Below are 15,437 nucleotides of genomic sequence, written 5' to 3'. Positions count from 1 at the left end.
CAGATGAAAGAAATAAAAAAAAAAATCAGTTCAAGATCTGAAAATGAAAATGGATTCAATGATAAACACACAGACAGAAGAAAAACGAGAACGTGAGATCTCAGAGAAGAAGGCGAACAACACAGAGGTGAGCTTTTCTAACAGAATCCAAGAGATGGAAGAATGAGTCTCAGGGCTAGAAGATACAATCACAGACCTTGAAGCAACGATTAAAGAAAATGCCAAACCTGAAAAACTCCTGACACAAATCATCCAAGAATTTAAGGACACAATGAAAAGAAGAAATTTGAGGATAATAGGCATTGAAGAAAGAGAAGATATCAGACTCCAAGGCCCAGAAACTATTCTCAATAAAATCATAGAAGAAAATTTCCCCAATCTAAAGAAAGAGATGCCTATAAACATACAAGAGGCCTACAGAACACCAAATAGAATTGACCAGAAAAGAAAAACTTCCCGTCACATAATAATCAAAACACAAAACATACAGAACAAAGAAAAAATATTAAAAGCTGCAAGGGAAAAGGGCCAAATAACATTTAATGACAAACCTATCAGAATTACACCCAACTTCTCAGCAGAGACCGTAAAAACCAGAAGGGCCTGGACAGAGATCCTGCAAACCCTAAGAGACCACAGATGCCAGCCAGACTACTTTACCCAGCAAAACTATCAATAACCATTGATGGAGAAAACAAAATATTCCATGACAAAAACAAATTCAAACAGTACCTATCCACAAATCCAACTTTACAGAAGGTACTAGAAGGAAAACTCCATCCCAAAGGGTCAAGCTACAACAAAAACTACTCAGGAAATAGATAACTATCCCATGGCAAAAACACAACTACACAAACGCTCGACTGGAAACAACATCAAAATTAAGACTCTAAACAGTCACTGGTCATTAATATCTCTCAATATCAATGGTCTCAATTCTCCAATAAAAAGACACAGACTAACTGTATGGGTGCATAAACAAGATCCAACATTCTTCTGCATTGAAGAAACACATCTCACCCATAACGATAGGCATTACCTCAGGGTAAAAGGTTGGAAAAAAATATTCCAAGCAAATGGTCACAAGAAGCAAGCAGGTGTAGCCATTTTAGTATTGAAGAAAATAGACTTTCAACCAAAATTAATCAAAAGGGATGAGGAAGGACACTTCATACTCATCAGATGTAAAGTCAACCAAGATGACATCATAATTCTGAATATCTAGGCTCCCAATAACAGGGCACCCACATTTGTAAAAGATCTGCTAAAAAAGCTTAAACCACACATTGATCCCCACCCATTAATAGTGGGAGACTTCAACACCCCACTCTCACTTAAGGATAAGTCATTGAAACAGAAACTAAGCCGAGAAACAACATCATTAACCAATGCCATGGGTCAAATGGATCTAACAGATATCTATAGAACCTTTCACCCAAACAAGAAAGAATATACCTTCTTCTCTGCACCCCATGGAGCCTTCTCCAAAACTGATCACATTGTAGGTCACAAAGAAAGACTCAATAGACACAAGAGGATTGAAATAATACCTTCTATTCTATAAGATCACCATGCTTTTAGGCTGCAACTCAACAACAACAGAAATAACAAAAAGCCTACACGTATGTGGAAACTAAACAACTCTCTGCTAAATGACACCTGGGTCAGGGAAGAAATAAAGAAAGAAATCAAGGAGTTTCTGAAATTCAATGAAAATGAAGGAACAACATATCCAAATTTGTGGGATACATTGAAAGCAGTGCTAAAAGGAAAATTCATAGCACTAAGTGCCTTTAAAAAGAAATTGGAAACATCACACATAAGCATCTTAACGACACAACTGGAAGCCCTAGAAAAAAAAGAAGCAGAAACACCCAAGAGGAGTAGACATCTGGAAATAATCAAACTCAGGGCTGGAATTAACAAATTAGAAACTAAGAAAACAGTCCAAAGAATCAACAAAACAAAGAGCTGGTTCTTTGAGAAAATCAACAAGATAGACAGACCATTAGCCAAACTAACTAAAAGACAGAGAGACAGTATTGAAATCAACAAAATCAGAAATGAAAAAGGAGACATAACAACAGACACTGAAGAAATACAAAGAATCATAAGATCCTACTTTGAAGGCATATATGCCACAAAATTTGAAAATCTAAGGGAAATGGATGATTTTCTTGATCAATTTCACTTGCCAAAATTGAGTGAAGAACAGATAAACAAGCGAAATAGTCCCATTTCCCCTACAGAAATAGAAGCAATCATCGATGGTCTCCCAAACAAAAAAAGCCCAGCGCCAGATGGTTTCAGTGCAGAATTCTACCAGACATTCAAGGGCGAGCTAATACCGATACTATTGAAGGTACTCCAAAAGATAGAAATGGATGGAAAATTACCAAATTCATTCTATAAAGCCATAGTCTCATGGATACCTAAACCTCACAAAGACTCAACAAAGAAAGAGAATTTCAGACCAATTTCTCCTATGAACATCGATGCAAAAATACTAAATAAAATACTTGCAAAACGAATACAAGAACACATCAAAGATATCATTCATCATGACCAAGTAGGCTTCATTCCAGGCATGCAGGGATGGTTTAATATACGGAAATTCATCAATGCAATCCACCATATAAACAAACTGAAAATAAAAAACCACATGATCATTTCTTTAGATGCAGAGAAAGCATTTGATAAAATCCAACACCCATTCATGTTTAAAGTTTTATAGAGATCGGGGATACAAGGCACTTTCCTCAACATAATAAAGGCTATATACAGCAAGCCAATAGCCAAAATCAAAGTAAATGGTGAGATACACAAGGAAATGCCTCTAAAATCGGGAACAAGGCAACGCTGCCCACTCTCTCCATATCTCTTCAATATAGTACTCGAAGTTCTAGCCACAGCAATAAGACAGTAAAAGGAGATCAAGGGTATCCAAATGGGAAGGGAGGAAGTCAAATTATCCTCATTTGCAGATGATATGATCTTGTACATAAGTGACCCTCAAAATTCCACCAGAGGACTCCTAAAGCTGATAAACACATTCAACAAATTAGCTGGATACAAAATTAACTCAAAAAAGTATGTAGCCTTCCTATACACAAATGACAAGCTTGCAGAGGAAGAAATTAGGAAAGCCACACCCTTCACATTAGCCACAAGCAATATAAAATATCTAGGAGTTACCCTAACTAAGCAAGTGATGGACTTGTTTGAAAAAAATTTCAAAACTCTGAAGAAAGAGATTGAAGATGACCTGAGAAGATGGAATGATCTTCCTTACTCATGGATCGGGAGAATTAACATAGTAAAAATGGCCATCCTACCAAAAGCAATCTACAGATTCAATGCAATCCCTATCAAAATAACTACACAATTTTTAAAGACATTGAAAGTTCAATTCTGAACTTCATATGGAAAACAAAAAACCCAGGGTAGCTAAAACAAACTTGTACAATAAAAGGTGCTCCGGCGGAATCTCCATACGTGATCTCAAACTGTACTATAAAGCAATAGTAATTAAAACAGCATGGTACTGGCACAGCAACAGGGTAGTTGATCAGTGGAATCGAATCAAAAACCCAGATATGAATCCACACACATATGGTCACTTGATTTTTGACAAAGAAGCCAAATCTATCCAATGGAAAAAGGATAGCATTTTCAACAAATGGTGCTGGTCTAACTGGAGGTCTATGTGTAAAAAAATGAAACTGGACCCATATTTGTCACCTTGCACAAAACTCAAATCCAAGTGGATTAAAGACCTCAACATAAAACCAGAGACACTAAGTCACTTAGAAGAAAAAGTGGGGAAGAGCCTGGAACATATTGGCACAGGAGACAACTTCCTGAACAGAACACCAACGGCCCAGGCCTTAATGTCAACCATTAATAAATGGGACCTCATGAGGCTGAGAAGCTTCTGTAAGGCAGGAGATACTGTCAAGAGAACAAAGTGACAGCCTACAGACTGGGAAAAGATCTTCCCCAACCCTACATCTGACAAAGGTCTAATACCCAAAATATATAAAGAACTCAAGAAATTAAACACCACCAAACCAAATAACCCAATTGAGAAATGGGGCTTGGAACTAAACAGAGAATTCTCAACAGAGAAATATCAAATGGCTGAGAAACACATAAGGAAATGCTCAACCTCCTTAGTCACCAGGGAAATGCAAATTAAAACAACCCTGAGATTCCATCTTACACCCATCAGAATGACTAAGATCAAAAATTCAAGCGACACCACATGCTGGCAAGGATGTGGAGAGAGAGGAACACTCCTTCATTGCTAGTGGGAATGCAAACTAGTACAGACACTTTGGAAATCTATCTGGTGCCAACTCAGAAAAATGGGAATAGGGCTTCCTCAAGACCCAGCTATTCCACTCCTTGGAATATACCCAGAAAACACTCCACCACACAACAAGAAAATTTGCTCAACCATGTTTATAGCAGCCTTATTCATAATAGCCAGAAAATGGAAACAGCCTAAGTGTCCATCAGTAGAAGAATGGATAAAGAAACTGTGGTACATATACACTATGAAATACTACTCAGCTATTAAAAGCAATGAATGCCTGAAATTTGTGGATAAATGGATTGAGCTAGAAATGATCATAATGAGTGAGTTAACCCAGAAGCAGGAAGAATCAAATGGTATATACTCATTTATATCTGCATACTAGCCCAAGGAGCATGTCCCACGAAAGCCTTCACTTACCACGAAACTGGGACAGAAGAAAGGACATCCTACTGGGACTCTAAATGAGAGAAGCATGGGAGAAAAGCAAAGTAGAAGGATCCAGAGGGTCCTAGAAACCTACAAGTAGAACATTATGATAGGCAGATTTGGGCCCAGGGGTCCCGCTCAAACTAAGGCACCAGCCAAGGACAATACAGGCAGTAAACTTTAAACCCCTACCCAGATCTAGCCAATCGTCAGAACATTCTCCACAGTTGAGTGGCAAGTGGGATATGACTTTCTCACGTATTCTGGTGCCTCACATTTGACCATGTCCCCTGGAGGGGGAGACCTGGTGGCACTCAGAGGAAAGACAGCAGGTTACCAAGTAGAGACTTGATACCCTATAAGCATATACAGGGGGAGGTAATCCCCCTCAGGTACAGTCATAGGGGAGGGGAATAATGGGAAAATGGGAGGCAGGAAAGAATGGGAGGATACAAGTGATGGGATAAACATTGAGATGTGAGAAGAATAAATTAATAAAAAATAAATAAAATCAGATAAATGAAAAAAAAAGAGTTATTCTAATAGTCAGATTGATAAAGAACCAAAAAATATCTATATACAGTATGGAACTTCAGCCAAATACTTAAAAAATCCCAAATTTTGAATATAAAGTATATATACAGATAAAAACATTATTAACACTACCAGTGTTTCCAGGAAAAGTAAAATAAAAATGAGTAAGTACATGCAAATAAGTTGGGATCTGTTTGTCAAAGTGCACACAAGTTCAGATAGACAATCCACAGATAAGGTGTAGATTTCCAAATAATGGAAGGTGATCATCAGTAAATGAAATTAGATGAAAGAATCCAATCTTGAATAAAACAAAAACTCTCTTGACCTAAAAAAATAAAAAAAATAAAAAAATAAAAAAAAATATAAAAAGCTCTACTATCCATTGTTCACATTGTAAGTCACGTGTGAAATCTACCCAAGGATTTAAGGATAGGGCAATTCCTGTAGTAATTAAAATGCTACAGATTATATTCAGAGACAGACAGCCTCGGAGTACTGCTTATGAGTTAGCCATGATATTGTTATCAAAACTTGATAAACCAAATAGAAAACTGGTCCCAAAGAGCATTCAATAAAATTTAACCAATTGTATTTACATACTATTCCACACACTACTTTCACTGTGCATGATTCTTGGCAACCAAGATGATGATTTGATAGAGGAAAGCCACTAGTGAGTCTCACTCTATGAAATCATAGAAGACAAACAATGATATTGTCTTTAAATGCACTAGAATACATTTAAATAAATTAACATTTGATTCATGAGTTTAAGTACAGTATAAAACAGAGGTAATTTTGGGACTTTACATGGTAGCTGGGCACATACAAAAATGAAATATATATGTACTACATAAAGTCAGATAAATATTTAATGTCATGATGAGAAAGCTGTTATGTTTCTATTAATAAGGAAAGAACTCAATCATAGATATCTACCATCACCTCCATTAATACATTTTTAGTAAAATAGGTAATAAGGTAGAAAATATAATGGCTAAAGGCTTTTAAAGAGAAGAAGCAAATTAATTCCTAATTGACAGATTTTATTTAATATATTGAAAAGTTGTGAATGTCAAGCTTTCCTATTACATTTAGAAACAAATTAATATATAGCAATGCATAAACACAAAAGGCATACATAATTGAGCATGCAGAAAATGTAATGTTTATAGTTTTCTATTACCTAAATGTGGCACTGGCATACATCAAGAACAGTGAAAAGTTAAACCTTGTTGGAAGTAACTTTTCTTCTTGGTCAAACTAAAAATGTTAATTTAGATTTTTTTTTTCTTCATCGAACATTTTACTTTGATTTTTATCATAGAGAAAATACAGGGGCAGTTTATATCTGAAAAAAGAAATAAGATTAGATTTTATTTCTCAGTTTGATCTGATATTAGAGTTGTTTATAAAGTCTTATCAATTCCCTTGTTTTTTAATAAATAAATAAATAAATTAATTAATTATTCACCTTACATCCTGATGATTGGCCGTTCCTCTTCTCCCAGTCTCTCCTTTCCTCCCTCTCTCCCTCCCCCTTCCCTATACCTCAGAAAATGTGGGCCCTTCTGCCAGCTACCCACCTACCCCAGGCTATCAAGTAGCATCAGGTCTGAATACTCTCCCTCTTTATCTGTGGCCTGGTGAGGCAGCCCTGATCAAAAAGCAGAGTCAATGCCAGAGGCAGACCCTCCTTCCCTTACTGGGGGTCCCACATGAAGACCAAGCTGCTCATCAGCTATATCTGTGGTGGGGGATCTAGGTCCAGTCTGTGCATGGTTCTTGATTGGTGCTTCAGTCTCCCCAAGACACTCTGGGTCCTGGTTAGTTGGCTCTGTTGGTCTTCTTGTGTTGCTTCTGTCGCCTCCAGATTCTTCTATCCTTTTCCCACTTTTTCACAAGAGTCCTTATGCTTCATCCAGTGTCTGGCTTTTAGTCTCATCATCTATTCTGATCTGTGGCTGCGTGGAGCATCTGAGAGGACAGGTATGCTAGGCTCTCCTACTACAAGACGTGCAAGAATAAAGATTGAGCAGAAATTGAGGGACTGTCTAATCAATGCCTGGCCCAACCTGAGACCGAAGCCATGGAAGAGAGACAGTCTTTCATATTACTAATAATATTTTTCTGTGCTCACAGGCAGGGGCCTTGACCTGTTTTCCTTAGTACATGCAGTTATTGCTTAGTAGACTAGAGCTGTCTTAGACAGTCTACAGCATATGTATATACCTACTCACCTATCTCTGCCCACAAATTTACCAGGTACATGTGTTAAACATAAGTATTTTTTAATAAAAATTTCTTTTCTGAAAAAGTTTAGAAATATTATTTGTAATATGACCACTAATTTGGAATCATATGCAAGATTATTTTCAATCCTAGGGGATAGATAGAAATGTAAACCAATTTAAGGCTGATCTGCTATTAAATGTCATGTGACAAAATAGTGCTTCTGCAATGGACTTTTCAAGTCCACAGGCATGCGATGATGTAATATGTAATAAGAACTCACCACTGCTCTGTACTCACAGGAAGCTAAGGGTGGTTTTCCTTTCTTCTTTAAGGGGGTTTTCATAATCTCATTTTGCCCTTCGTTTAGTGGCAAATATTTGCTTTCTCAGTCTCAGGACAGATGGTGCCTCTTTCCTCTGTTATATCATCTTATTCTGTCTAAAGGAAACACTGTTTTGAAGCAAGCAACAGAATTCTTAGAAACTTAAACCACACTTTCCCCTTTCTTTGACATTGAAAAGAACAAACAAATAGCACCAAATCTTACCACAGACAGGCAGACACAGACAGATGGCTTGTATTTATGTTGTCATTGCCTATGTACCCAAAATATGTAGAAAATTTCAAATCAAATGCCTGTGAGGCCAAATATATATATGACTTATGTAAGAGAAAAAAATAAACCTTAACTGTATAAAAACGCAAGAGCAAATGTGAAATAATAGGATATGTGTTAGTTACAAAAATAGTTAAAACAGTTTTAAAAGTAAGCTTTCAAAAGGATAATGTTCATCTTTTGCATGAAAAACAAGCACTGGCAATCAATTTCTTGTTTAGGATTCTCTACAAAATTAAATATGCAGTATTGTTTTTTGTTTTGTATTGTTTTTTGAGACAGGCTTTCTTCGTGCAGTCTTGGCTGTCTAGGACTTGTTTTGTAGACCAGGCTGGCCTCAAACACACAATATTGTTTCTCTTTATATATAAAGAGGAAAAATATGTGATGCTCAAATGAATTTATGAAAAGCCTCATAGATGGCAACCTTGTAAGCTTGTGCTCCCATTGCAGGGCAGTGACTGTTCATATTAGAAGAACAATGATTAGCAACGAAGAGATAATGCCGGATGGTACAGGCGACATAGCTACAGACGCAGCCATCTCTTAATTGTGTGCAACTTGATTTTTCACCATAGATAGAGGAGTCTGAGCAAGCACACAGAAGGTGATGACATATGCTCTTCTCCTTTATGCTGGAGAAGGGATGCACTGGCTGATATCACTATTTACAGCAGTTTGGGTATTGAGATACTGGAGGCCAGCCTAAAGGTTTTGATCAAACCATTCAACTGGATCCTAAAAACTCAAATTTCTGCAGTGTTCTACTGACTTTGTTTTGATTATAAGGAATCTCATTATCTTTTATGATTTTATTTGGCATAATCAGAAAATATTTCATCAGTTTTCCAGCAGAATGAATAAACTTGGCTTACCAAAATGTATTTTTGTTCAAAAATCCGTATTAAAAATTAAAAAATGGAAACTAAAATACATCTAATAACTAAAAAAGCATTTTGCATTTCTAGTGTAGGCTTCCATTATCACTTTAAAGAAAATAAGAATTATAAGTTGTTTCAGTGGTTTATTTCCAATCAGATCTCTTCAGCGTTCGACCTTTGTATCAGTATAGCATCTGACAATTCACTTTCAGGTTAAAAAAGTTTATGTATTCAAGTGAAGGAGACAATGCCTCCAGTATAATAGGACAATAACTGCACATTAAATCTCAGCACAATAATTAGTGCTTGTTGTAATATTTATTTTCAAATCAATTTTCTTATTCTAAAGTACACTTTGCAACTCACATGGTACCTATAAATTTTGTATTTATGTGTAACACACACATACTCTGCGTTTACACAGTACACATACGTTCTGCATTTATATATAGTGATTTTATATTCTGCATTTATGTGTAGTGTGCATACATTCGTGTTGTGCCCTTTAAGCCTCCTTTCTTCAAATATCAAATAAAAACTAACTCTGGAAGGTATGGCATGATAATAGTCGCATTTCTTGTGCTTGTTTTCTTTCAAACTGTTACTCTTTCATTGTGGTTTCTTGTAAAGAATCATTTAGGGCCTGTCTTCCAGTATTTGAAGATAATCAGAATCAATTGAATTACAGAAAAGTCACTAATCCAACATCATATTGTCAATATTTGTCAAGATTGCAGCTGATTTGTGTGTGTGCATGCACATAGAAACACTTTTCCTTATTTATTGAGGCGAGTCTCTTGCTGAATGCAGCTTGCTTTTTCAGCTAGAATGGCTGTCCAGTGAACCTATATGGTCCTCTTGTCTTTGCTTCTTCCTCACGCTCCTCTATGGAGGCTGGAGTCACAAGAGCATACTACCATACTCACTTTTACATGTGTGCCACAGACCCAAACTTAGATTATTACTCTCACACAGCCAGAACTTTACTCACAGTGTTATATGTGCAGCCTGTTTGCTTTTGTGCAATGTACAAGTGAGACGATTGCAGTACAAACTAGGAACCAATATAAAAGCTACGAACACAAAACAAAAATAGTATAAGCATCAAGGACAGTAACCAAGAACCTGACACCTGCTGGCTATGCCTTGCTCACTTGTATTACACTTTCCAAGCCTGTCTGAAAAGCTTTTTCTAGCTAAAGTAAGAAGATGACATGGAGCCAGGTGTGGTGTCACAAGCCTGTAATCTGTCTCAGGGAGGCAGAGGCTGGTGGATTGCTAGTGAGTACAAGGCCAGCCTCATCTACAAAGCAAGTCCAAGACAGCCAATGCTACATAAAAAAAAAAACCTTATCTCAAAAAACAAGCAAACAAAAAGACATGGGTGGCTTAGTTCGACATGACACATCCACACATCCCCTTCTAACTCTTTCAATGAGTTATATGAGGTATCATTTCAAAGAGCAAGTGAGAGAGCTCCAACAAAATCAGGCTAGCCATTTGGAGTTTCTAGAGAGAGAGAAAACACTGGCATCTTCCAGCTTAACCACTAATCTTAATGTGAAAGTGTAAATATATATGCTCTAGGAGGATAACTAAATAAGCTGAAGTCACTCACAGATGCTACTGAAACTAGTGTGTGTGTGTGTGTGTGTGTGTGTGTGTGTGTGTGTGTAGAAAAACACAAGAAAATTTCTTGACTCTGATCTAGGAATCGATAATTTAAAACAATGTATTTGACTTCAGCAATCATTTCCTTCTAACATTTGAGTAGCAGATGAAATTTTGCAATACTTCTCTCCCTTGCTCAATTTCCTATAATTTAACTCATTTACTTGGCAATGACTTTTAGTGTTGGGTGGGTAAAAGGAGGTCAGACTGGGTCCAAGAGGAGATAACTATAAAGCTTAAGGGAGAGGGAGAGAGAGGAAGAGGAGAGAGAGAGAGAGAGAGAGAGAGAGAGAGAGAGAGAGAGAGAGAGAGAGAGAGAGAGAGAGAGAGAGAGACAGACAGAGAGAGAGACAGAGACAGACAGACAGAGACAGAGAGAGAGAGAGAGAGACAGACAGGCAGAGACAGAGAGAGAGACAGAGACAGAGACACTAAAGTGAAGAAGTGGTTCGACACTTCTTTTCTAGTCTACCAAATCCATGTCATATTACAGATGATCAAACAATAACATCCTGTCTAAGAAAGAATTGTATGTGATTGATGCTTGTTGACAATTCTTCACGAAGAGCAGAGGCCAAAGGGGGCTAGAATTCATTTGTGGTGTTTATTTTCAGAAAACTAAACAAACCCTTTGGAAGGGAACTACATCGCAGCAAGAAAGTAATGATGAAAAGATCAGATAATAGATACGCTTTATGTTCATTTTCATATAAAATGTATTGAAAATAAGATTGTACTGCATCACTCTTAATTACTACTGTGCAACTGTTCTTTGCATCTAACTGTAAAAGATTGAGGATGAAAATAAGAAGGATTCTCTTGTATAATTAAAAGACAATAAATACACGTCATCATGGCTTCATGGATGTGTTATTGCTAAAGCATGTAGAAATTTCCTGTTTTATAAGTTAGAGTAAATACACTGTAACGGAGCAACAGCAGATCCTATTGGATTCTTTAGAAGTGATGGTGTCGCCTTCTACAGAAAAAGCAAGGTGCTTCCTCCACACTTGTGAACTTGGCTGACCACTGATTCCCCCGGAAGCGGAAGTGGCTGAGGATGAACTGGAGGTGGAAAGGCTTGCAAAGACCAGCCGATAAAATCCCTGTACTGTGAGATGCTCTGTAAACCACAGCTGCCCTGCTGAATGAGTAATTGTGCTATTGCCGGGATGATAAACAATGCTTTGCCCTCTTCTCTGAGAAAATGAAGTGTGTGCTGCCCCTCAAATTGCTAAAGGTGAAACCCACTTCCTGGGGCCCATCCATCAGAGGGGACATGATCTGACACGATCATTTTTCCTAAAGTGCTAGATGCTTGGGTCTATGCAATGAGAGCATGCAGTTTATAAATTTTATCCATACTCTTCGTGATACAATAGAGAAAAATTAAATCCTCATCAAAACTCTATGGAAGGTGTGTTATGACATGGATTTTCATTGTAGTTACTTTTTAATTTTCTTTTTAAAAATATTTTTATTATGTTTCTTTTTAACGTATACATTTATATTATTACACATGCGTAAAATAAACTACATACAGCAGAAAGAACCAGGAGACAATCAGGAATTATATAAATGTTATATTCATAGTGATTTTTGGCCCTCTGTTTTTTAAATTATTATTATTTTTTATTATTAATTTATTCTTGTTACATCTCAATGGTTATCCCATCCCTTGTATCCTCCCATTCTTCCCTCCCTCCCATTTTCCCATTATTCCCCTCCCCTATGACTGTTCCTGAGGGGGATTACCTCCCCCTGTATATGCTCATAGGGTATCAAGGCTCTTCTTGGCAACCTGCTGTCCTTTCTCTGAGTGCCACCAGGTCTCCCCCTCCAGGGGACATGGTCAAATGTGAGGCACCAGAGTACATGAGAAAGTCATATCCCACTCTCCACTCAACTGTGGAGTATGTTCTGACTATTGGCTAGATCTGGGTAGAGGTTTAAAGTTTACCGCCTGTATTATCCTTGGCTGGTGCCTTAGTTTGAGCGGGACCCCTGGGCCCAAATCTGCCTGTCATAATGTTCTACTTGTAGGTTTCTAGGACCCTCTGGATCCTTCTACTTTGCTATTCTCCCATGCTTCTCTTATCTAGAGTCCCAATAGGATGTCCTCCCCCTCTGTCCCAGTTTCCTGGTAAGTGAAGGCTTTCTTGGGACATGCCCCTTGGGCTAGTATGCAGATATAAGTGAGTATATAGTGATTTGGCCATTTGTATTTGGCAAACTTGAAATAAACATCTTTCCTATCTTGTTGTGTATAAATTTCTGAATGGAGATTAATATCTATCATATCTCATCTGTATTAACTTAAAACATTTATATTGGTCTAAAACATTTGAACCCCTAACCTACAAAGCTTAATTGAAAGACTAAACTATCTGGTCTTCAAACCCCTAAGATACTTGAGAAGAGATGAAACTTAAACACCTGAGTGAACCCAGAATGCAAGTTAGCAGCTTCCAAAATGAAAAAAATGACTGAGGCAGTTTACTGCCTGAACAGTCACCACCCTGAATGCACCCGATCTTGTCTGGGTTTTAATTTTAAATGTAATTAACTATGATTGGGATTTTTAGCATCTTTAAATTGACAAAAACTGTATTATATATACTTTATTTGAACATATTATGGAAATTAAGATATAAAATTTGAAAGTGGTACACTAAATTACTGTATTTGTGTATTTCATCCGCTGTAATGTCTTTAAAGCTACTAATGAGCAGAAGTTTCCAACCACTCATTAGTTTTACATTTACTGTAATGATGGTCAATACAAGAAGAAAATAATACCCAGATCATTCCATACACAAACCGTTTATCTAAGTTGGGCCAACCTTAATCTTACATCACAGCAAGTAGCGATTCCTTCCAGACACACACAGGACTCTATAAAGACTCTAATGAATATGAGGCTTTACTAAAGGTCTTCTGACCAGGTTCAAAGGCAAAGCCTGTAACACAGCAGACGGCAGAGCAGGAACAGACCTCTAAGACCACTCTCCCCTCCACATGCTTCATCCACATAGCTACTGCTAATTTGAGAATCAATTTTTAAATATTGTGTGTGTGTGTGTGTGTGTGTATGAGAGAGAGAGAGAGAGAGAGAGAGAGAGAGAGAGAGAGAGAGACAGAGAGACAGAGAGAGAGTTTATTTCACATGTGTATAGGTGTCCAGGGAGGCCAGAAAAGATTATCAGATTCCCCAGATCTTGAATTACAGCAGGTTGTTGGCCATCCAACATGGGTATCTGGGAATTGAACTCCAGTCCTTTGGAGGAGAAGGAAGTGGTCCTAACTGTTTATCTACAGAGCCAGATGTGTCTTTATTCAACTTTAAGGTAATACACACAGTAATGAGTTTTGCTATGGTATTTCCATATGTGCTTTATACTTACTTTCACTCCACTGTCCCTAAATGCACCACAGTCCTTCTTCATGGTCCATTACCTCTTCCTCTCCAGGGCCCTCCTTGTGCTTTCATGTCACCTGTATTTTATTAGTATCTGTTATCCCCCTCTATCTATCTATCATCTATTATCTATCTATCTATCTATCTATCTGTCCACCTATCATCTATCTATCTATCTATCTATCCATCTATCTATCTATCTATCTATCTATCTATCTATCTATCTCTTATAATCTCTTCTTCCCCTCTCATACTTTTCTTTCATTGACCAACAGCTCTAAAGACAAATGTAAAACTATGACAATCTATGACACAAAGTATGAAGTATTTATCTTCTTGACACTGATTTGCTTCACGTAACATAGCAGTCTACAGTTTTTCTGTATGGCTGAAATTCCAGTATGTAAGTATACTACATTTTCATTATCCATTTATCTATTTATGCACATGTAAAGCATTTTTATTTCTTTCTCTTGTAGATACCACAGAAATAAACATGGATGTGCAGGTCTCTTTAGATTCCTTTACACATTACATCCTGAGTAGTATAGCTGGGCCATATGCTCACTCTACTTTTACTATTTGGAGCAACCTTGATATTCCTACCGTCAGTGAGCAAGCATTCCTCTTCCACAAGATGAACACTGATTTCCTAATGATCTTGTTTTCCTAATGATCATACCACTGAAAACATATAAAATTCTAATGCAATTCTAACTTGCATTTCTCTAATGGTGAAGAGTTTCTAGAACTTTTTAAAATACTCACTTATCACAGCTTTGTTTTTGGTACACTGTAGATGGTAATTGGACTTTCTGTATCCAGCACTCTGAGGGCTTAAAGAAGACCGCCTTTGGATGACTTTATGTCTCTTCTCTCAAAGCAATCTCTTCCTGTTCCACTGTTAGCAACCCCCACACCCTTTTCTGCCAATGCTCCCCAGTAGGTGTATGTTATAAATAACATAGTATTTTTTCTAAGTTGTCACTTGTCTGGGCAAGAATAGGGTCTGCCATGACTTCAGGCTGCTAGAGAACCTCAGTTTCAAGTTGTCAGTCTTCTACCACAGTCTTTCTAACAGTGTCTCCAGCCCCAGCTATGTGTTCAGAGACTCATGGACTTGCTTGTCAGGCCCTCCCACTCGCCATTCCTTTTTTTTTTTTTTTTTTCATTTATGTCTCAGATATAGTGCATTTTATTTATTTTTTATATTTCTGAAAGCAGTTTAATTATACATTTAGTTAACAAAACATCAGCGATTAATTTTCAGAGCTATGTTAAAGGTGAATCCATCACAGCTGCATGTTTTTGGCATATATGTTTATATTATTA

The 15,437-nt window shown here is 37.2% G+C and overlaps 1 protein-coding gene across 1 annotated transcript in view; it reads right to left on the bottom strand.

Annotated features, from left to right (window-relative positions):
* The window catches only part of Gpc5 (glypican 5), an 899,046-nt gene that overhangs the window by 230,496 nt on the left and 653,113 nt on the right, over positions 1 to 15,437 (bottom strand). The gene's annotated exons all lie outside the window — the stretch shown is intronic.

The sequence above is a fragment of the Acomys russatus genome, chromosome 18 (genome assembly GCF_903995435.1).
Source record: "Acomys russatus chromosome 18, mAcoRus1.1, whole genome shotgun sequence".
NCBI classification, from domain to species: Eukaryota; Metazoa; Chordata; class Mammalia; order Rodentia; family Muridae; genus Acomys; species Acomys russatus.
This window is presented reverse-complemented; position numbering and strand designations above follow the sequence as displayed.